Here is a 22292-nt window from a genome sequence, read left to right on the forward strand (position 1 = left end):
CTCCAGGCAAGAACACTGGAGTGGGTTGCCATTTCCTTCTCCAACCTAGACAGCATATTAAAAAGCAGAGACATTACTTTGCCAACAAAGTTCTGTCTAGTCAAGGCTACGGTTTTTCCAGTGGTCATGTATGGATGTGAGAGTTGGACTGTGAAGAAAGCTGAGCACCAAAGAATCGATGCTTTTGAACTGTGGTGTTGGAGAAGACTCTTGAGAGTCCCATGGACTGCAAGGAGATCTAACCAGTCCATCCTAAAGGAGATCAGTCCTGGGTGTTCATTGGAAGGACTGATGTTGAAGCTGAAACTCCAATACTTTGGCCAGCTGATGCAAAAATCGACTCATTAGAAAAGACCCTGATGCTGGGAAAGATTGAAGGTGGGAGGAGAAGGGGACGACAGAGGATGAGATGGTTGGATGGCATCACCAACTCAATGGACATGGGTTTGGGTAGACTCTGGGAGTTGGTGATGGACAGGGAGGCCTGGTGTGCTGTGGTCCATGGGGTTGCAAAGAGTCGGACACGACTGAGCGACTGAACTAAAACTGAAACTGGTCTTGGACTTCCAGCCTGCAGAACAGTGAGAAAGTAGTCTATTAAGTCATCCAGGCGGTGGTACTTTGTCATGGCAGCCTGAGCAGACTGACCTGAGCATGTTTAAGCAGGGAGTGCACTGTGTTTGTGAAGGTGTGAGGCATAGACCGAGAGCTGTCACTGTGCAGGAAGTGGTGACAAGCTGTGGATGAGTATTTATTGTGATAACCTCTTAGAAGAAATGTCGCCACATCGTAACCAAGAGAAGACTGAGGAGGCATGTGATATGGCATGCTAGACAGCATCCTAGAACAGAAAAAGATGGGAGGTAAGAACCAAAGAAATCTGAATAAATAAGAATTTTAGTTAATAATAACACACCAATGTTAGCTCATTAATTGTGATAAATGTACCATACCAATAGAAGATGTTAATAATAGAAGAAATTGGATGTGAAGTATTTAAGAACTCTCTGTACTATCTCTGCAACTTTTCTGTAAATCTAAACTATTCTAAAAGAGGGCATCCCTGGTGGCTCAGTGGTAAAAAATCCACCTGCAATGCAGGAGACATGTGTTTGATCCCTGGGTTGGGAAGGTCTCCTGGAGAAGGAAATGGAAACCCACTCCAGTGTTCTTGCCTGAAAAATCCCTGGAGAGAGGAGCCTGGCAGGCTATAGTCCATGGGGTCGCAAAAGAGTCAGACATGACTTAGCGACTAAACAACAACAATTCTAAAATACAAGATATATTTTAAAAAAAAAAAGAAAGAAAGAACTGTCATGGATGACTACATTAGAAATACCAGGTACTTCTCTGAATTGCTTAAGCCTTTGCTGTAATTCAATGTCTAGTGGGCCTTAGAAAGCATCACTATGAACAAAACTAGTGGAGGTGATGGAATTCCAGTTGAGCTATTTAAAATCCTGAAAGATGATGCTGTGAAAGTGCTGCACTCAATATGCCAGCAAATTTGGAAAACTCATCAGTGGCCACAGGACTGGAAAACGGCAGTTTTCATTCCAATCCCAAAGAAAGGCAATGCCAAAGAATGCTCAAACTACCACACAATTGCACTCATCTCACATGCTAGTAAAGGAATGCTCAAAATTCTCCAAGCCAGGCTTCAGCAATACATGAACCGTGAACTTCCAGATGTTCAAGCTGGTTTAGAAAAGGCAGAGGAACCAGAGATCAAATTGCCAACATCCGCTGGATCATGGAAAAAGCAAGAGAGTTCCAGAAAAACATCCATTTCTGCTTTATTGACTATGCCAAAGCCTTTGACTGCGTGGATCACAAGAAACTGTGGAAAATTCTGAAAGAGATGGGAATACCAGACCACCTGACCTGCCCTTGAGAAATCTGTATGCAGGTCAGGAAGCAACAGTTAGAACTGGACATGGAACAACAGACTGGTTCCAAACAGGAAAAGGAGTACGTCAAGGCTGTATATTGTCACCCTGCTTATTTAACTTATATGCACAGTACATCATGAGAAATGCTGGGCTGGAAGAAGCACAAGCTGGAATCAAAATTGCCAGGAGAAATATCAATCACCTCAGATATGCAGATGACACCACCCTTATGGCAGAAAGTGAAGAGGAGCTAAAAAGCCTCTTGATGAAAGTGAGAGAGTGAAAAAGTTGGCTTAAAGCTCAACATTCAGAAAACTAAGATCATGGCATCTGGTCCCATCACTTCATGGCAAATAAATGGGGAAACCGTGGAAACAGTGTCAGACTTTATTTTGGGGGGCTCCAAAATCACTGCAGATGGTGACTGCAGCCATGAAATTAAAAGACGCTTACTCCTTGGAAGAAAAGTTATGACCAACCTAGATAGCATATTCAAAAGCAGAGACATTATTTTGCCAACATAGGTCCATCAGGTCAAGGCTATGGTTTTTCCAGTGGTCATGTATGGATGCGAGAGTTGGACTGTGAAGAAAGCTAAGTGCCGAAGAATTGATGCTTTTGAACTGTGGTGTTGGAGAAGACTCTTGACAGTCCCTTGGGCTGCAAGGAGATCCAACCAGTCCATCCTAAAGGAGATCAGCCCTGGGTGTTCTTTGGAAGGAATGATGCTAAAGCTGAAACTCTAGTACTTTGGCCACCTCATGCGAAGAGTTGACTCATTGGAAAAGACTCTGATGCTGGGAGGGATTGGGGGCAGGAGGTAAAGGGGATGACAGAGGATGAGATGGCTGGATGGCATCACGGACTCGATGGATGTGAGTCTGAGTGAACTCCGGGAGTTGGTGATAGACAGGGAGGCCTGGTGTGCTGCGATTCATGGGGTCACAAAGAGTTGGACACGACTGAGCGACTGAACTGAACTTACTGTAATTCCTGGAGATTAACATGCAGAGATGGATGACAACATGGCAGCTGCAAAGTTGTTTTTAAAAAACAAAATTATTTCCCTAGTGTGGATACAGAATTGGGAGGTGAAGGAAGGCTGCTTTTTAAAAGGAGGTGGAGCCAGTTGGCAGAAGGAACTTCACTGGAAGTTCCACCTGGCCGCAGTGCTCGTCTGAATCAGCCCCAAATCTGGCCTGCTCCCCGGCCATCATCACCACCTCTGAGAACAGACTGGCTTTTCCGCCCCACTCCTCACATCCTTAGAGGTCCCCAAATAACTCCCAATACCCAAACCACACTGCCTCTTGCAGTGGATTTAAAATAATTCTGGAATGTTCACAGCTCAAAGCAAACATGACTTCTGAGAAGGTGAGTGGATACGGGTAAGCTTGAGATAATGCCCTAGCGCCTTGGGGGAGGGAAGAGGCCACCTTGGGAGGGGAGCAAGGGCCTGTTTGGATCCGTGGTCTGAAGACACCTGGGCTGGAAGGGATCAGTTTTAATCCCAGCACCTGCCAGTCGTGGCCTGTTAGCCTCCAGAGTTCCACTGCCTGCCCAGGCACATCATGCTTCTGTTCACAGCAGGCACTCACCCCAGAAAGATCAGGGGATACTCCTGAGCTGCTGGGACCCGCACACAAATACCAACTTATGTACTTCTCTCAAGTCTGTGTGGTGGGAGTCAGGCTGTCGTGCCTCACAGGGAGATGGGGGTTACAGGAAGGCAGACTGTGTGCAGCACAGCCCCCCAGGAAAGAAGGGGCACATGGAGTCTCCCCCTCCAACGGGGAGCAGGGAGACAGGGCGACATTTTAACTGGTGGCCTAGGCGGTTACACAACTCATCTTGATGCACAAAGAGCATCGTCTTCTAGAACATCTGGTTCTCAGCAGAGTCATATAACGTCCATCTCTAAGGCAGGACTGAGGGTGCTTGCTCAAGGACCCAAGTGCGGTCAGCTTAAGGTATCAAAAGTCCTCCTTGGCTTCGCTCCACCCCTCTGCCTGGGCTGAGGGTGATGGGCTGAGCACATCCCAGGCAGAGAGGCTTTGTTGTGGAAACACCCAGGCCAGCTCCAGGCAAAGCTGGACATTTGCACACTCCTCTTTGGGGTCTTTCTAGACGTCTTTCTGTACCCCCATCATGGGGGGCTATTGTCTGGAGTCCATTGCTTTCCTGCTGCTGAAGATTCATAGAATCTAAGTACTCATTTAACTTTTCTTCTTCTTCCTGCCCAGATGCCAAATCCCACCCCTGAAAAACACACACGCACATGCACACATGTACACACATATACATAAATACAAGCATGCACACACACACAAGAACACACAGACATACAAGCACACATACACACACACATGCGTGCACACACACGTGGGGCTTCCCAGGTGGTGCAGTTGTAAAGAATCCACATGCCAGTTCAGGAGGCGCAAGTGACTCGGGTGCGATCCCTGGGTCAGGAAGATCCCCTGGAGGAGGAAATGACAACCCACACCAGTCTTCTTGCCTGGAGAATCCATGACAGAGGAGCTTGACGGGCTACAGTCCATGGGGTCACAAAACAGTCAGACAGGACTGAGCATGCATGAAGACACATGCACACACACACACACATCCACACTTATATACATGTGCGCACACACACACACATCAAATTTCTGACTTGCTCTGGGTCTTGTTCCCTCAGTCTTGCTCTCTGATAGTAAAGAGATTTCATTAGATAAACCAGTCCCTGCTAATGAGTAAGCTATTTACTAGACTCATAGACTCTTTCTGCTGAAGCAGCCAAGGAAGCTCGACTTTAATCCCCTTTCTTTTCAGAAAAGAGAAGCCCAGGTTCCAGGAGGTGAGAATTAGCTAGTAGGGAAGCAGGACATGAAATGCCAGCATCCTGTGCCCACAGGGCGTTCTTCCTCCACACTCCCCTTCAGTGACACGGTGTCTTAACCAGTGAGAATAGATCACTGGCCAAAAAGGCTTTTAAGAGTTATATCTCTCCTGGGCTCTCCCACACAGCTTCTCCGAACCCTTTCTCACCTCTGTGAGCCTTCATCTCCATCCATCATTGCTGGCAGATGGTGCCACTTCGTACATTACAGAGAAGATCCAAGTCATCAGCTCAGATCCTCGGCTTCCCTCCCTAGCAGCCGACATTTCTGAGGTCTTTGATCTCATCTCTTCCCTTCTTGCCAGGCTAACCATCCCTTCTCTGGCCTGGTCTGTCCTCCCAAGCCCCTCTGCCTCCAGTCTTTGCTGCCTTAATCACACTCTCCTGGGGCAACTCCAGACCTGCCCCGGCACTAAACTCCTTCCTCCGATTTTCAGAAACATCAGCTCTCCCTAGGGCTTCCCAGGTGACTCAGTGATAACAAATCTGCTTGCCAACCAGGAGATGCAGGTTCGATCCCTGGCCTGGGAAGATGCCCTGCAGAAGGGAATGGCTACCCACTCCAGTATTCTTGCCTCAAGAATTTCATGGACAAAAGAACCTGGTGGGCTATCATCAGTCCATGGCATTGCAAAGAGTTGGACACAAGTGAATGACTAACACTTTGACCCGATCTCCCCAAATCTCTCCCCTTTCCCCTAAAGAGAACCTAACTCCCCTCACCTCTCTTACTGACCAGCACCTTTACTGGCCTCTGCTTTTCTTCTTTGCCAAACACTCACCCCTTGCAATCTGGTTTGTGGACCAGCAAAATTGTTTCTATAAAACTGTGTCCTGGGGTCCAGAGGTTAGGACTCTGTGTTCTCACTGTCAAGGACAAGGGTTCTAGTTCCACAAACTGAACAGTGAGGTCAAAAGACAAAACCAAACCTGCTTCCTTTGGCCCTATTTGATATTGCAGCACGATTTCTCATTCTTGGTTTTCCTCCTGGGATTTCCACGATGCCCTTTGATCTGGGCTTTGCCTCTTCCATCTCCCCAACGTCTGCGACCAGCAGGCTTCTGGGCCAGCCCGTTCGTCCCCACAATGCCACCTCCCACCTGATTTGTCACTGGGCCGTCACCACCTCTTTCTCCCAGGTCCTTGCCTCCTACACGCAAATACCTGCACTCAAAGGCGCTGCCAAGGCCTCACTCTTGTCTCGTCTAAATTTGACGCATCCCCTGTCTCCCTGCTGTGACTGCCAATGACATCTTAATCTTTATTTGTTTTTATTTAATTTTTTCAGGGGGACCCATGTCACTCAACTTTCAGGATCGTAGTTCCCTGACCAGGAATCGAACCTGTGCCTCTGAAGTGGAAGTGCAGAGTCCTAACCACTGGACTGCCAGGGAATTTAAAGCATCTTCATCTTTAGAGTCCTCTTGGATGACTCCCTCTCTGCCCTCCTACTTCAACTCAGCCTGTGATATACTTGACTGTTTTTGATTCTACTCTAATTCCTTTATAAAGATTTACTGTGATTGGTGAAATCCCCTTCATGGTTCATTCTGAACATCATAGCCATGTATCCCAGACTCAGTCTCCCTTCTCTTCCACACCACCCTCTTTCTACTAGTTTCCGTCTACTCTCCCAGGGCCAGAATTTGAGAGGCCCTCCAAGTTTGCCTGGGGCCAGCCTTGACCTTGGACCTTCTTCCCCTGACTTCTACGTAAGCTCTGTCCCCACCAGACTCCCACAGGTCTCTGCCAAATGCTACCCTCTTCTAACTCTGCATCTTGGTCCATAGGGCTGCCTCTGCCTGGAACCCCATGTTCTTACCTTTCACCTATGACACCAGGGTTTCACTAGTGGCTCATATAGTAAACAATTCGCCTACAATGCAGGAGACCTGGGTTTGATCCCTGGGTTGGGAAGATTCCCTGGAGGAGGGCATGGCAACCCAGTCCAATATTCTTGCCTGGAGAATCCCCATGGACAGAGGAGCCTGGCAGGCTACAGTCCATGGGGGCCGCAAAGAGCTGGACATAACTGAGCAACTATGCACAGCACACGAGGACAGCAGAGGGCAGAGGCGTGGCCTCTACCACGATGCTGCGATCATGCTCCCAGAAGACCAGTGTGAAAGGAAACATAACCATCACCTGGAGTTCAGTGATGAGAAAGGTTCTGAGACCACATCCAGGCTCAGCAGGAAACAGTGTCCTGTTAGATTGCGTCATTTTGACAAAGCAAGGGTAAGAGCGACAAGAGCGGCCATCTGCGTCCCCGCCAAAAGCGAGCTTCAGGGATTTCCCCGGCAGTCCAGTGGTTAAGACTGTACTTCCAATGTAGAGGGCCCAGGTTCCATCCCCAGTGGAGGAACTAAGAGCTCACGTGCAGGGGGCACGACCAAAGAGAAAAGTTACCTTCCAACATGCAATCTTTCTTTGCGACATTTCTCACCTGTTTGGGTCAAGGATTTTAACTGGCTCCTTTTAGCACCTCCAGTAATATCTGGTTCCTTCTCTTGCACATATTAGGTAACACACTGGATCAATTCAGGAGTGATTTTTGTCCTTGAGGTTTTAGGCCTAGAGCGATGCAACCTAGGAAACATTTTGGGCACGGGAACCCTTCAGCAGTATACTTCTCAAGACAAGAGGTTTCTAAGGTTGACCCTCAGGGCTGCATGTCCCCAAATAACAGTCTTATTCCTTTAAAAAAAGCAAAGCAGGTGGCTTCCCTGGTGGCTCAGTGATAAAAAATCAGCTTGCCAATGCAGGAGACACGGGTTCGATCCCTGATCTGGGAAGATCAGACATGCCACGGAGTAACAAGGCCTGTGCACCACAACTATTAAGCCTGGGCTCCAGAGCCCAGGAGACACAACCACTGAAGCCACATGCCCTAAAGCCCGGGCTCCACAACCAGAGAAGTCACCGCAATGAGAAGCCCGTGTATCCCAAGTAGGAAAAACCCTTAGAATCAACAAAGACTCAGCACAGCCAAAAAGTAAAATAAATGAAACCATCTTTCAAAAAAACAAAAAACAGAGGGACTTCCCTCGTGGTCTAGAGGTTAAGAATCAACCTTCCAAGGCAGGAGACATGGGTTCCATCCCTGGTTGGAGAACTAGGATCCCACATGCCTCGCGGCAACACACCACAGCAAGAAGCCCCGCCCGCAACAAACACCTAACAAAGTCATAAATGAATAAACAAAGGAGCCAGATCGAGGCTGGGGGAGGCTGAGATGGGCTGACCACCCTGAAGCAGAGGCAGTAGTGACAGCAACAGTAGTGGGCCCTGTGAGCCATAGCAGTGGTCCAGACCTCCAAGTCACACTGTGACGGGAGCAGATAGGTACTGAGCACGTACAAAGTGCCAGGCAACTATGCCTGTGTAGCCTGGCACCCTTGCTTCTTCCTTTTTTTTCTAATAGAATTTTATCTAAAATTTTTTATTGGCCATGCTGCAGTTTACAGGATCTTAGTTCCCTGACCAGGGATTGAATCCAGGCCTTCTGCGGATTCACAGATTCTTAAAGCACTGGACTACCAGGGAATTGACAGTACCCTTGATTTCTCATTGCATAGCTTCTATGAGTGAATCCCAGATGCCTCAGTTTCCTCAACTGTAAACTGCAGTAATAATGCTTGCTTCTTTTAGAAGGCAAAGAGATTATGTAGCCACCTCCCCCAGCAAAGTGCCTGCAACCTATTGATAACACTCATTAGCAGGAAACTGTTACTCTCATTATTATTAGAGACAGATCATCACCCTCATTTCCATTTGAAAGAACTGATTCTCAGAGAGCTTTAATCATCAAGCCAAAGTCACTTGCTTCAGCAGGAGAGGTGGGCCCCAAACCCAGTCCACGTACAGTCCACAGGCCATGGCGGCCTCCTGGGGGAATTTATTGTCCTGTTCTCAGCCATTAATTCCTACTGAATGCAATTTTATTGAACATGAATTAGTTGGTTGTGAATACAGACAATCCAAGTAAAGATGCGTTACTGATCAATATTCAGTGTCTGAGTCCAGGGGGAACGCCAGGAAAGGAAGATGAAAAAAAACAAGGTGTGCTGTCAGACAGGACAGATGCCATCAGCCGGGCTGGAAGTCCCTTTTCAAGACGCAACCTCTCCTGGAGCCCAGGCCTCTCCCAGAGCCCAGGCGCAGTCCCCTTCTCATGCTTTCTGGCAGGACCTGTGCACTTACCCTTCCCTCTGCCTGGACCAGCCTCCCCTCCCTCCCTGCCTGACAGGTTTCTCACTTCAATAGCAAGGACTCTACCTCAGAAGACTTCCTCCACAGAAAAATCTCCCCCTCAGGAAGGCCTCCTCCTCCTCCTCGGGGAGAGCTCCTCCTCCTCATCTTCTTTCCCGGGAAGGCTTCCTCCTCCCCCTCCTCCTCTTTAGGAAGGCCTCCTCTTCCTCCTCAGGAAGGCCTCCCTCTCCTTCTTTTCTTTCTCCTCAGGAAGGCCTCCTCCTCCTCCTCAGGAAGGCCTCTTCTTCCTCTTTAGGAAGGCCTCCTCCCCCTCCTCCCCCTCCTTCTCCCCCTTCTCCTCCTCAGGAAGGCCTCTTCTACCTCCTCAGGAAGGCCTCCTCCTCCCCCTCCTCAGGAAAGCCTCCTCCTCCTCCTCCCCCTTCTCCTCTTCAGGAAGTCCTCCTCTTCCTCCTCAGGAAGGCCTCCCCCATCTCCTCCTCCTCCTCAGGAAGGCCTCTTCCTCCTCCTCAGGAATCTTTCCCCTTCCCCTCCTCAGATTATCCAGTTATCAGTGTCCCTGCAATTCTCTGTCCTCAGTTCTGAACCAGAATTTACTGCCTTGCACTGGATTGCCTATTCATTTCTATGGGTCTCTTTCCCACTCAGCTGAAACTTCCTTCTAAGAATGAAGTCTCATTGCTCCTATTCGCACTTCCAGGGACACAGAGCAGGCTCAGAGGAGGTATTTGTTGAGTAAATGAAGTCATCTTGTCCACCATCCTGTGCTTGAGTTCCACCAAGAGTTGTATTTTCTATTTTGGTTTTATATGTACCACATGCTGGGGCTTTCTTGCCTCCCCTTAGAAGACATACCACACAAGCTAATAAATATTCTTTGCTAGCTGCCTTCCATCACTGGAGCCTGTCTGCCATCCACACAGAGACAGCCACAGTAGGGGGACCACCTTATCCTGTGCATCCAGGCAAAACAAAATGATTCAACACTTCCAAAACAAGCACACAGATGCAAATGGTTTCAAAAAATAGACCCCAAACCAAACTGAACACAAATACCAAGGGAAGAAAAGCAGACAGACAGAAAGAGCTACATGAAAGTCTAGCATACCCAGGGCAGATTTAATTAGCTCTGCCCTGCAGACTTTTTCTGATACTCACACAGGTATCCTATACAAAAAGGCAACTGGAGGTCTTCTGGTATCACTGGAACTCTTCAGATGCTTCCAGATACTTCCAAAAACAACTAGATACCCCACACAGGTACTCTTTTTGAGAGCAGCAAGAAGGTTCACCAAAGGTGTGGGACAGTCTGTGACTGGAGGATTGCCAGACATTTATTAAGCACCTACTGTGTGCCAGGCATGTGCCAGGTATTGTCACCTACCTACCTACTGACCTAACTGCATTCATTTCCCAAAGTCCCCTGAGGTAGATTGTTAGTTCTGTTCTACAATTGAGGAAACTGATGCTCAGTGTTTATGATTTATACACTGCAAGGGGGGAGTCTAATCCCCTGAGCTGTCCGATTCTTAGTTTAATACACTTCCCATTATCCACAGACATTTATGTGCAAATGTTAATTAAGAAACCAAACCTGGGCTCTTCTAGGTCATCCATGTGAAGAGTAGGCTCAAGGCTCACCTGGTCGTAGCCCTAAGGGACTTGGGGGAGGGAATCCCCATCTTCACTCCTTGCAGGCCAACCCTAGGCCTGGCTGGAGGGGGGCCTGTGCCTGGCAAGTCACCCTTGCCCTCTGTAGTACCTCTGAGGTCACAGTGCCCAGCTCTGGAGGCCTCACCATTCATGCCCAGCCTGGTTCCGAGTGCCCCCTGGGAGGTGTTCTGCCCAAGGTGGGCTGGGGGCTGCCTGGGGGAGGTACCCCACAACTAGAGAGCAGGGTTGACCGATTTGACTTAATCAGTGAAGACAGAGCCACTTCCCATGAAGACCCCACGAACGAGCTTCCCCAAGGGACACAACTATCCAACTCTTCCCCTCCCCAACTTGCTTATACCTTTGGGCAAGATCCTCAGGAAGGCTTGAATATGCAATGGTGAATAGCTACCCACTCCAGTATTCTTGCCTGGAGAATCCTACGGACAGAGGAGTGTGGCAGGCTACAGGCCATTGGGTCACAAAGAGTAGGACAGATGGAGCGACTAACACGTTCACTTTTTTTCACCCCCACCCCAGAGGTAGGCGATGCACTAAATTCAGGTGTGGCTCACTCATACCAAGTCTTTCCTAAAATTGGGGTGGGGGATGGGAGAGACAGCCATATGCAGGAATAAAACAACCAACCAAACAAAAAACCCCAACAATCTTCTAAAGGTAGGAAAGGAGAAATAGTTAAGTATTAAGAAATATATAGAATATAAGAAATTGCTGAGTTGCAGGTTAGTGCAAAGTGATGTTCTGAAAAGCATGGCTTTTGGTTCCAACAGCTGAGATTCCATTCCTGCTTCTCCACCTCCCGTTGTAGGTCTTGGACAAGTCCATCCACCCTTCTGGGCCTCAGAGGCCTCCTCTCTAGTATGGGGGCAACGGTACCAGGATGACGACTGGCAGGTGCCCTGCCAGCCTCCTCTCCCTCTCAAATTCCCTCTCTCCTTGTAACAAACAAGAGCTCAGGAGGGAATACAGGGTCCTCAGAAACCATCACATAGAGGTCCCAGCTCCAAGCTCCAGTCACAGGGGAAGCCAGGTTTGCACTGGGATCCTCAGTCTAGAAGGAGGGGTCTGCTTTCCTCAACCCACTGACGGTCCCTCCGCAGCCCTCACCTGGCTAAGGAGACTCAGCCAGTCCACCGTGGCCTCCTGGGAGGAGGAGCTGGGGGCTGAGGCTGTCTCCCTCTGTTTTTCCTCCTTCCCCCATAGAAAGGCAAGGTCCTCTTTACTCCAGCTGAGTGTCCGCTGGGTCTGAGTAAGGTGGCTCTCCCGAGCCACTATGGTCTCTGCTTCAGATCCCCTGAGGAGGGGGAAAGAAACGTTTTCCAGACTGCTGGTGGCTTTTCGCTCACCTGCTGGGCCTGCCACGGAGCGGGGCATCGCTTGGCTTGTGGGCTGGGGAAGGCTCAGAGCGCTGGGCGGGAGGTCTCCGCCTGCGGCAGCCAGCCCTCTCTGAGCTATATCTCTGGTCTGCCCGGGGGCGGGATGGGGTGAGGGAGGGTGACGCTCCCAACCCAGGGGACTCCGGACAGGCCTCGAAGGAGCTGAAGTGCTGGACAGGAGGCAGCCGGGTGGGCAGCCCGCAGCCCGCTCCCCGCAGCCTCTCGGGGCAGCCGGGCAACCGAGCCGCCACCTCCGGAGGCGCGCGGCGCTGCCCCAGCGGCACAGGTAACAGGGTGCGAGGATCCCCGCTCCAGGCCCCGCCGCCCCGGTCCGTTACCTTCCACTTTGGTGAGGGTCAGGACCGGACTGTTGCAGGCGCTGAGCGGGGCCACCCGGGCCGAGTGCTTCTTCATGATGAGCCGTCAGCCTGCAGGAGCGCCGCCGCCGATCGCCTACATCCTGGGGCCGGCTGGAGCGCGCCTCGCGGGCCCGTTGGCCTCCTCCGGGGAGGAGCGCGAGCTGCTGGCCGCCCCGGCCCTGCCTCCCGGGGCCGCCGGCCGGGCTCCCGTCGCCGCGCAGGGCTCACTGCGGCGGCCGCCCCGCGGAGCGCATGGTCGCCGGCAGCGCACCCACTCCGCACCCGCGCGCACAGCCTCCCGATCCGAGGTTGCCGCAAACTCCAACGTCACGGACAAGTGCACTCCCCGCTCCCACCCCGCGGGCTCACCTGCTCCGCCCCCGCCCCGGGCCGCCCGCCCAGCCCCGCAGCCCGGCTTCCTCCCTCGGAGCTCGGCCCCGAGGGTTGCCTCCGGTCCAGGCGGGGGCCTGCCCGCAGCTCCCCGGCGGCCCCTGTCCTTTGCTGAAACCAGCGCACGGAAGGCGAGGCCCTGAGAACTTAGCCTCAGAGGTTCACAAGTTTAAACAGGGAGCTACTGACTTCGGATGGGGAGTCAGCCTCCTCCCTGCGCAAAATCCTTAAGTATTGGTTTACGAGAGGAGTCAGAAAAAGGCAAAGCTTTCCCAGGCTGGCATTAACTTCTTTGGAAGTCTGGGGGCAAGTTATTCTGCCTGATCCCCTGGACAGCTCTTTTTCCTCTTGAGGACGGTGCCAAGTCCAGAGAAGCAAGGCTGCCACAAGAAAACAAAGGCGTGGGACTTCTGCGCCTGTCCTGGTGCCCCAGTCCTGAGAGGTTCGACTGCTTGGGAAGCAGGGAAAGCTTCATTTCGGCCCAGATTCTAGGTTTCTGCCGCAGCTTTTGCCTCTGCAAGCCCTGGTCTCACTGCTTCTATTATGACCCACCTGTAAGCTACTGGCCAGTGATGCTTGATTAAAAGTAATGACATACCCCTTGCATCACTGGCTGGGCGATCCCTGAGTGACTACCCAGTCCCCAGGACGTTTATCTCATGATAGTGCATCATCACAGGTGCCCAGCCATCATCCTTGTGGAAAGGACGCACAGGACTTGTGGGGTCCAGGAACTCAAGGGCTTTAGGGGCATCTCATTCACGCAGCCATCGGTTTTGCTCTCAGTCTCCGCTGGGAATCTGAAGACTCCGTGCTGCTTCCAGGTGGGTTTCGTTGTTATTGTTAAGCCCATACCTCCCACTCTACCTGGTTTCCTGTCACAAAGTGGGTGTTCCACTCTACGATGTCATTTTTATCCCCCATAAGGGTAACTCAGTGGCATGGCAGAGGTGGAGAGGGGTCTTACAGCAATCCGGTTTCCCTAGCCTGGAACTACCAGGTGTCTCTGGTGACATCCATCTGCATGCTCCCAGATCTCTCGTGGAAGTGGTTCCTACCAGTTGCTTTTGAAAGGTTCTTGTTATTTGCTTGCTCTCTAGAACTCCTGAAATGAACAGTATGACTGCTGGGTCTCCAAAAAGCCAGGGCTTCCCAGGGTCGCTGCCTCATTGCTCTAGCAAAGGAAAGGCCCTCTAGTGGTGGCCTTCACACTATGAGCCTTTTACTCGGACCTTGTCCCCAGGACTCTAGAGATGCTGCTGCTGCTAAGTCGCTTCAGTCATGTCCAACTCTGTGCGACCCCGTAGATGGCAGCCCACCAGGCTCCCCCGTCCCTGGGACCCTCCAGGCAAGAACACTGGAGTGGGTTGCCATTTCCTTCTCCAATGCATGAAAGTGAAAAGTGAAAGTGAAATCGCTCAGTCGTGTCCGACCCTCAGCGACCCCATGGACTGCAGCCCACCAGGCTCCTCCGTCCATGGGATTTTCCAGGCAGGAGTACTGGAGTGGGGTGCCATTGCCTTCTCCGAGAGATGACACCACAGTAAGTCAATAAACCATTCCCTTCTTTCTAAAAATTAAGCACAAACAAACAAAAAGCAAACCAAAAACTCAGAAAATCTCATCTATTAAAGAAGACCTTTCAACATAATATTCCCATGTGTTGTTTCATCAATCAACATTTGCCATATACACAATAACTAAATAAAATAAACATCACATCATAACTTACCCACTTTATGAGCACTATGTATCAAGTACTGTGCTGTGTTTTACATAAATCACTTCATTTTCTACTCACAAAAGCTCTGCAAATTTGTTGTTACTTAGTTTTACAAATGGGGAAACTGAGGCTAAGAGAAATGAACTAAAATGTCCCAGGTAATATACAAACCAGCTGAGCAGGGATTTATTTATTTTTCTATTTATTTTTTAATGGAGGAAAATTGCTTTACAATGTTATGTTGGTTTCTGCCATACAACAACTTGAATCAGCCTTTATATACATATCCTCTCCCTCTTGAGAGTCCCTCCCTTCCCTGCAACCCCCCTCCCCCAGGTCATCATAGAGCATCAGGCTTGTCTCCCTGTATTAGACAGCAAATTCTCTCCAGCCATCTATTTTGCACATGGTACTGTACCTATGTCGATACATTCTCCATTTGTCCCACACTTTCCCCTCTGTGTCCACAAATCCGTTCTCTACATCAGTGTCTCCATTTTTTCCCTTGAGCTGCTGCTGCTGCTAAGTCACTTCAGTCGTGTCCGACTCTGTGCGACCCCATAGACGGCAGCCCACCAGGCTCCCCCGTCCCTGGGATTCTCCAGGCAAGAACACTGGAGTGGGTTGCCATTTCCTTCTCCAATGCATGAAAGTGAAAAGTGAAAGGGAAGTCGCTTAGTCGTGTCCAACTCCTAGGGACCTCATGAACTGCAGCCCACCAGGCTCTTCCGTCCGTGGGATTTTCCAGGCAAGAGTACTGGAGTGGGGTGCCATTGCCTTCTCCCTTGAGCAACTCTGAACAAATCAAAAGCCTACACCTACAACTGCTATGCTATTCTCTTACGTTATAAAATGTAAAAATTCCATGTAACTATTCCAGCTGAGGTGGGAGACACAGCAATCTGTAATCCATTTCCTTTCATTTCACTGTGGTTTTAGAAGAGGTCGTCATGCTCATGCTTGTCTGGACTGCCAAACGCATTGTGCTGCACAGGTCACAACCGAAATGTCCAATAAGCGTCTGCCTAGCTGATTCTTTAGTTATCTGTGCTTGTGTGCACACGAAGTCGCTTCAGTCGTGTCCAACACTTTGTGATCCTATGGACGGTAGCCCACCAGGCTCCTCTGTCCATGGGATTCTCCAGGTAAGAATACTGGAGCGGGTTGCCATGCCCTCCTCCAGGGGATCTTTCATGACCCAGGGATCGAACCTACATCTGTTATGTCTTCTGTACTGGCAAGCAGGTTCTTTACCCCTAGTGCCACCTGGGAAGCCCTTTTAGGTAACTACTTTCTATTTATTGCAATCTTAAGTATAATTCAAATATATAACTCAGTTCAGTTCAGTTGCTCAGTTGTGTCCAACTCTTTGCGACCCCACGGACTGCAGCACACTAGCCCTCCCTGTCCAACACCAACTCCTGGAGCCTACCCAAAGTCATGTCCATTGAGTCAGTGATGCCATCCAACCATCTCATCCTCTGTCATCCCCTTCTCCTCCTGCCCTTAATCTTTCCCAGCATCAGGGTCTTTACAAATGAGTCAGCTCTTCGCATCAGGTGGCCAAAGTATTGGAATTTCAGCTTTAGCATCAGACCTTCCAATGAACACCCAGGACTGATCTCCTTTAGGATGGACTGGTTGGATCTCCTTGCAGTCCAAGGGACTCTCAAGAATCTTCTCCAACACCACAGTTCAAAAGCATCAATTCTTTGGCACTAACCTTTCTTTATAGTCCAACTCTCACATCCATACATGACTACTGGAAAACCATAGCCTTGACTAGATGGACCTTTGTTGGCAAAGTAATGTCTCTGTTTTTTAATATGCTGTCTAGGTTAGTCATAACTTTCCTTCCAAGGAGTAAATGCCTTTTAATTTCATGGCTGCAATCACCACCTGCAGTGATTTTGAAGCCCCCCAAAACAAAGTCTCTCATGGTTTCCATTGTTTCCCTATCTGTTTGCCATGAAGTGATGGGACCGGATGCCATGATCTTAGTTTTCTGAATGTTGAGCTTTAAGCCAACTTCTTCACTCTCCTCTTTCACTTTCATCAAGAAGCTCTTTAGTTCACTTTCTGCCATAAGGGTGGTGTCATCTGCATACCTGAGGTTATTGATATTTCTCCTGGCAATCTTGATTCCAGCTTGTGTTTCAACCAGCCCACCGTTTCTCATGATATACTCTGTATATAAGCAAGGTGACAATATACAGCCTTGATGTACTCCTTTTCCTATTTGGAACCAGTGAGTTGTTCCATGTCCAGTTCTAACTGTTGCTTCCTGTCCTGCATATAGGTTTCTCAAGACGCAGGTCAGTTGGTCTGGTATTCCCATCTCTTTCAGAATTTTCCACAGTTTATCGTGATCCACACAGTCAAAGGCTTTGGCATAGTCGATAAAGCAGAAATGGATGTTTTTCTGGAACTCTCTTGCTTTTTTGATGATAGATAATTAAACATTACTGAATACCCTTGCCATTAATTTCACTCTAGGCCGCTTTGATACCCAAGAGGTCATCAGCTCCTTGCGGCTTTCGAGCTCTGCTTATCAAAGAGGTGGTATGGTACCAGTGCTCGACTTCTTCCCCTTAGTTTTAACATTGAGTGCTTTTCTCTATTCAACTCTATCAGCCTGTGTGCTCCCTCACCTGTGTTTCAAATAAAAAACAAGCTTCCTCCACTCCTTTTAAAAATATTATGTTTATTTATTTTTTTGCCACACCACCAGCTTGCAGAATCTTAGTTCCCTGGCCAGGGATGGAATCCATGCCCTTTGCAGTGGAAGCTTCGATTCTTAAGCACCAGACACCAGTGAAGCCCCCTCCACTTCTTTTTAAATCAGGAGGCCCTGCTACTTTCCATAGGAACACTGATACTCCTCAGTGCACATCTTTTTGGGAGTAGGTGTGATGCATGCAGGCTAAGTCGCTTCAGTCATGTAAACTCTGTGATCCTGAGGGTAACAGGCAGGAAGGCCAGGGGTCTCCAAATGGAGGAAATAGCCTGCAAGTGTCAGACATTTTTATCTCTCTTAAGCAGCAGGAGGAAACAAACTAGCAATATTTTTTCCTTCTCTATACAAATTTAAAAGGAGGTTTCTCTTAAAATACTGTGTTGCCATAATGATACCTGGTTTCACCTGGAGTTAACTATTCTCAAACCTTGAGTTCACCAATACATTTTGCTTACGGAAATATTTGTACGGAAATATTTGTCTTAAGCTATGTTAATGTACTATGCATTTACCCCAGACTCTGTCTTCAAGTTGGTTCCCCCTAATGGCTCAGAACCTACTTGACAAACCAGTATGTTATACTCAGATATTGTTCCCCTAATCTATGTAAATGAAACTATTTGTATGGTAATCTGCCCTTCTACAAGATCCAAGTTAATCAATTTATGGCCTGGGATGAATCATCTGGTGCCAAGATTATCCCAAAATGCATCTTATGCGTGAGGGGACATTCCTTTCTTTCATTGACAGACTGCTGGTGACTATATAACATCCAGCTGAAGACTAGCAGGGGGGCACTCTTTCTGCCCCCTTCTGATGCCTATGTCAGAAGCTTTCTCTGTCTCCTTTGTACTTTAATAAAACTTTATTACACAAAAGCTCTGAGCAATCAAGCCTCGTCTCTGGCTCCGGATTGAATTCTTCTCCTCTGGAGACCAAGAATCCTGGCCTCTTTTCGTTCAGCAACAGCCTTTCAATCCCAAGAACTTTAGCCTGCCAGCCTCCTTTGTCCATGGGATTCTTCAGGCAAGAATACTGGACTGGGTTGCCATTTCCTTCTCCAAGGTGTGATGGGGATGCATATTTAAAAACTCACATACATAAAAGTATTCTAGAAAGTTAACTGTGTACTGGTGTATGAGTATAAACCAGTATCTTAAAAATTCAAACAATTTAAAACTATGCTGGAGCTAGGCTATAATGATCTAATTCAGGGATACCCAGAAAATCACCAAGTTTCCCACTCAACACCCAAACCTCAAATTACCAAAAGAAAAAAAGTGCTAATAATTCTTTCAACAACAACAAAAAAGAGACATGATCCTTGAAATATCAGTGGAAACAACTCTGTATAAAAAATATCCAGGACAGAGGATGGGTCACTTGACCTCTCCTCTTTTTTGGAGGGTATGTTGTTTAGTCACTAAGTCATGTCTGACTCTTGCAGCACCAAGGACTGTAGCCCAGCAGGCTCCTCTATCCATGGGGTTCTCCAGGCAAGAATACCAGACTGGGTAGCCATTCCCTTCTCCAGGGGATCTTCCCCACCCAAGGGAAAATCCTTGGGTCTTAACCTGGGTCTCCTGCATTGCAAATTCCTTACCACTGAGCCACCTGGGAAGTCCCTTTGGAGAGTACGAGTGGGAGCCAATAACTCAACGATATTATTGGGCATCCACCTGTCTTAGATTTAGTATTACAGGGATTAATCCGAAAGCAGATCTGGGATGACATTTTCCAGGTCATATTCATTAACAGATCTTCCTTGCCATCTTCTAAAAATGTAAGGTTCACTCATCAAAGTCAAGTGTTTCGTGAGCTCGACATCCGATGGCCGCTGTTCTGACAGAAGCGTGTTCTTTGGCTCTGACGCCACTCTCGTTTGTTTTTCTGTTTCCCTCAATGCAGTTGAGGACGTGGGATAGTTAATGGCAGTTTGCGGCAGCCTGGTATGGTGTGCTCACAGAGAATAGATAGCCTAGCTTCTCTGCTCTATTTTGGTTTTGTTTTCTTCAGTGTTTCTCCTTTTATTTTTTTAATTGCAGTATGATTGCTTTACCGTGTTGCTGTGTGAATTACTGCTGTACAATGAAGTAAATCAGTTATATGTATACATATATCTCCTCCCTCTTGAATCTCCTCCCAACCCCTCCCATCCCACCCCTCTAGGTTATCACGGAGCACCAAGCTGAGTTCCCTGTGTTGGACAGCAGGTTCCCCCTAGGGAAATATATAGGTGCTTTTGAACTGTGGTGTTGGAGAAGATTCTTGAGAGTCTCTTGGAATGCAAAGAGATCAAACAAGTCAATCCTAGAGGAAATCAACCCTGAATATTCATTGGAAGGACTGATGCTGAAGCTGAAGCTCCAATACTTTGGCGACCTGATGCGAAGAGCCGACTCACTGGAAAAGACCCTGATGCTGGGGAAGATTTAGAGCAGAAGGATAAGGGGATGGCATAGAATGAGATGTTTAGATAGCATCATTGACTCAACGGACATGAATCTGAGCAAATTCATTCACTCCGGAGACAGTGGAGGACAGAGGAGCCTAGTGTGCTACAGTCCATGGGGTCACAAACAGTCAGGCATGACTTAGGGACTGAACATCAACAACAGCAACAACATCAGGAGACACATAGAAAAGTGTCCATAGTATTAGAGATCCGTGTAGCCACAAACTGTAAATGACCCAAGTCTATCAACAGAGAAGCAAACTGTCACATGTTTATGTAATAGAATACTTTAAGCAATGTAAATAAGAAAGTAGATGGTCTCTGTGTGTTCGAAGTAAGTTCAGTGAATAGACACGAGGGTAACAAGCCTTTGATGCAGAATTTACACACCACAAACCCGATTTTTATACTCCCTGACCTGCCCCTAACAACCTTCTTGCTATCGCCCCGCTTCCCACTTGCAAACCAAAGAGGAAAAAGTGAAAGAGGGGTCCCAGAAAAGGAAGCAGATGAAACAGCTGGTTTCTCCTACCACCAAGTGGCTATATTTCAGTTGCAGCCCACAGGTAGGGGCCTGCTCATGGCCTGTTAGGAAGGAAGAGGCAGATAAACTGGGGGTGAATCACCCCGAAGCAAGTGCTATGTAGGGCCCGGCCGATTCCTCAAATTCTGGAGGCCTACCACACTTCCTCCTGGCATGGAGCGTCCAGCTCTGGGCTTACATTCAGGCTTCAGCTTCCCTAAATAACTCATGCTGCCCAAATATCCTAACCTGACTTCCTGAGCAGACTCACGATTCTGCCATCCACAGGGGTCACTGGCCTATTCCTTCCTCTCTGCTGGTATGTGGATACATATAGGGCCTCCCTGGTGGCTCCGATGGTAAAGAATCCACCTGCAATCCAGGAGACCTGGATTCAATCCCTGGGCTGGAAAGATCTCCTGGAAGGGAATGGCAACTCACTCCAGTATTCTTGCCTGAAGAATTCCAAGGACAAAGGAGCCTAGTGTGCTGCAGTCCATGGGCTCGCAAAGCGTCAGACATGACTGAAGTGACAAACACTTTCACAGGATAGTTCAACTGAGGCATCCAATCTCTTTGGTGGGGTTAAATTGTACTTATGACTCTCTTGAGCTTCCATGCAAGACAGCATGGAAAAGACCTTGAACAACGGCCAAGAGCTTGAGTCTGAACTCCAGCCCTGCCAGCTGGAGTGACCAACCTTGAGTGGCCACTCAGACACTGTTGTCCTCAGTTTCCTAATCTGGGCACAAGAGGGTTTTCAGACTGCTTCCTGGTCTCTGTGCAAAGCAACTCTACCTTACTTGTTGGTGTTCCATGGTAGATCTGGCTTATAAAAACCGTTGTCACTGCAAAAAGAAAGTTTTGAAAACCATTGACTGGAGAGTCTCCAAGGTGCTGTTTGGCTTTAAAATCAGTGGTGTGTGAAATTATCTTTTTAGGTACAACAATGTCAGTGCCTCCAAAGATCTTAAATGAATCTTATTCTTTGTGAATATCTCCACTTAGTTAAGCAGATTTTTGCTTTAAGTAGTTTTCTCACTTTTTGGACAAAGCTAGAAGTACATTTACATTTGTCAAAATTCATAAAGTTGTATAATACAAAAGAAGAATCAACTATTTGTAAATTACATATCATTTTAAAAATTAGGCATATGTTTTACATAGACAAATATATATAACTGATTTTAATATTTAATAAAATATACCTTTTATCATGTTTTGGCTATTCTTTTCCTATTCATTTTGTTCTATTCTGTTCTTTCATTGCAAAAAAAAAGGAAAAAAAACCACTGATAGTGATCAACTAAGTTGGTTTGATTATACTTCACTCATGGGTCATAATCCATGTGATTTGAAAAATGTTGTTAACAATAACATTCTTTGTATGCAAAAACATTTACTTAATCTGTTCAAGATAAATAATAAAAATTTTAAATCCAGTCAAGATTTTCAACAGATAGAAAACAGACCACTTCAATTAATTCACTCTGAAATATTTAACACTGTGTCCTTTACAGTATTAAGGAGGAAGAGTAACAAATTATTCCTGTGGTTACTCGAGTTTCAAAATTATCACTTAAAGTAGCTCCAGGAACCAGAAATGAACTCTTACCCAAATAAGTCAGTCTACAGGATTCAGAAGCTTTCAGAGAGGAGCAACCATTGCAAAGGAGAAAAAATCTAATGATTAAAAGAAATTAACCCTCATGCACTGGGCAGCTCATTGCCCTGATCTGGCAGGAATAACTGACAACCTTTGTCAGGAACTTCAAGTGCAGGTGCAGGGCAGCCCTCTCTATCTTCACTTCTCCCTTCTCTGCTTCGGTGAGGTATATTACCAACAAACCTGGGCTCACTGGTGTCCCGCTAGGATTTCTCCTCTTTCTCTAAGGAGGAATGTCAAGGTTGGATAACTCCGGGCAGGACACCAAGAAGCAGGATCACTGGATGTCACCAGTGGGTTTCCAGACACATTCGTCCAGGCATCTCCTTGCCTGCTCCATGACCACTAGACACCAGCTGGCCCGGTCGTCATGCTGAGCCCCGAGCTGGGA

The 22292-nt window shown here is 48.0% G+C and overlaps 1 protein-coding gene and 1 non-coding gene across 2 annotated transcripts in view; both read right to left on the reverse strand.

The window, feature by feature from the left end:
• The window catches only part of SLC35F3 (solute carrier family 35 member F3), a 410193-nt gene that overhangs the window by 115794 nt on the left and 272107 nt on the right, over positions 1-22292 (reverse strand). The window lies entirely within an intron of this gene.
• TRNAG-UCC (transfer RNA glycine (anticodon UCC)) lies at positions 6112-6183 on the reverse strand. The gene has a single exon. It is a non-coding gene; the product is annotated as a tRNA-Gly (tRNA).

The sequence above is a fragment of the Budorcas taxicolor genome, chromosome 5 (assembly GCF_023091745.1).
Source record: "Budorcas taxicolor isolate Tak-1 chromosome 5, Takin1.1, whole genome shotgun sequence".
Classification (NCBI taxonomy): domain Eukaryota; kingdom Metazoa; phylum Chordata; class Mammalia; order Artiodactyla; family Bovidae; genus Budorcas; species Budorcas taxicolor.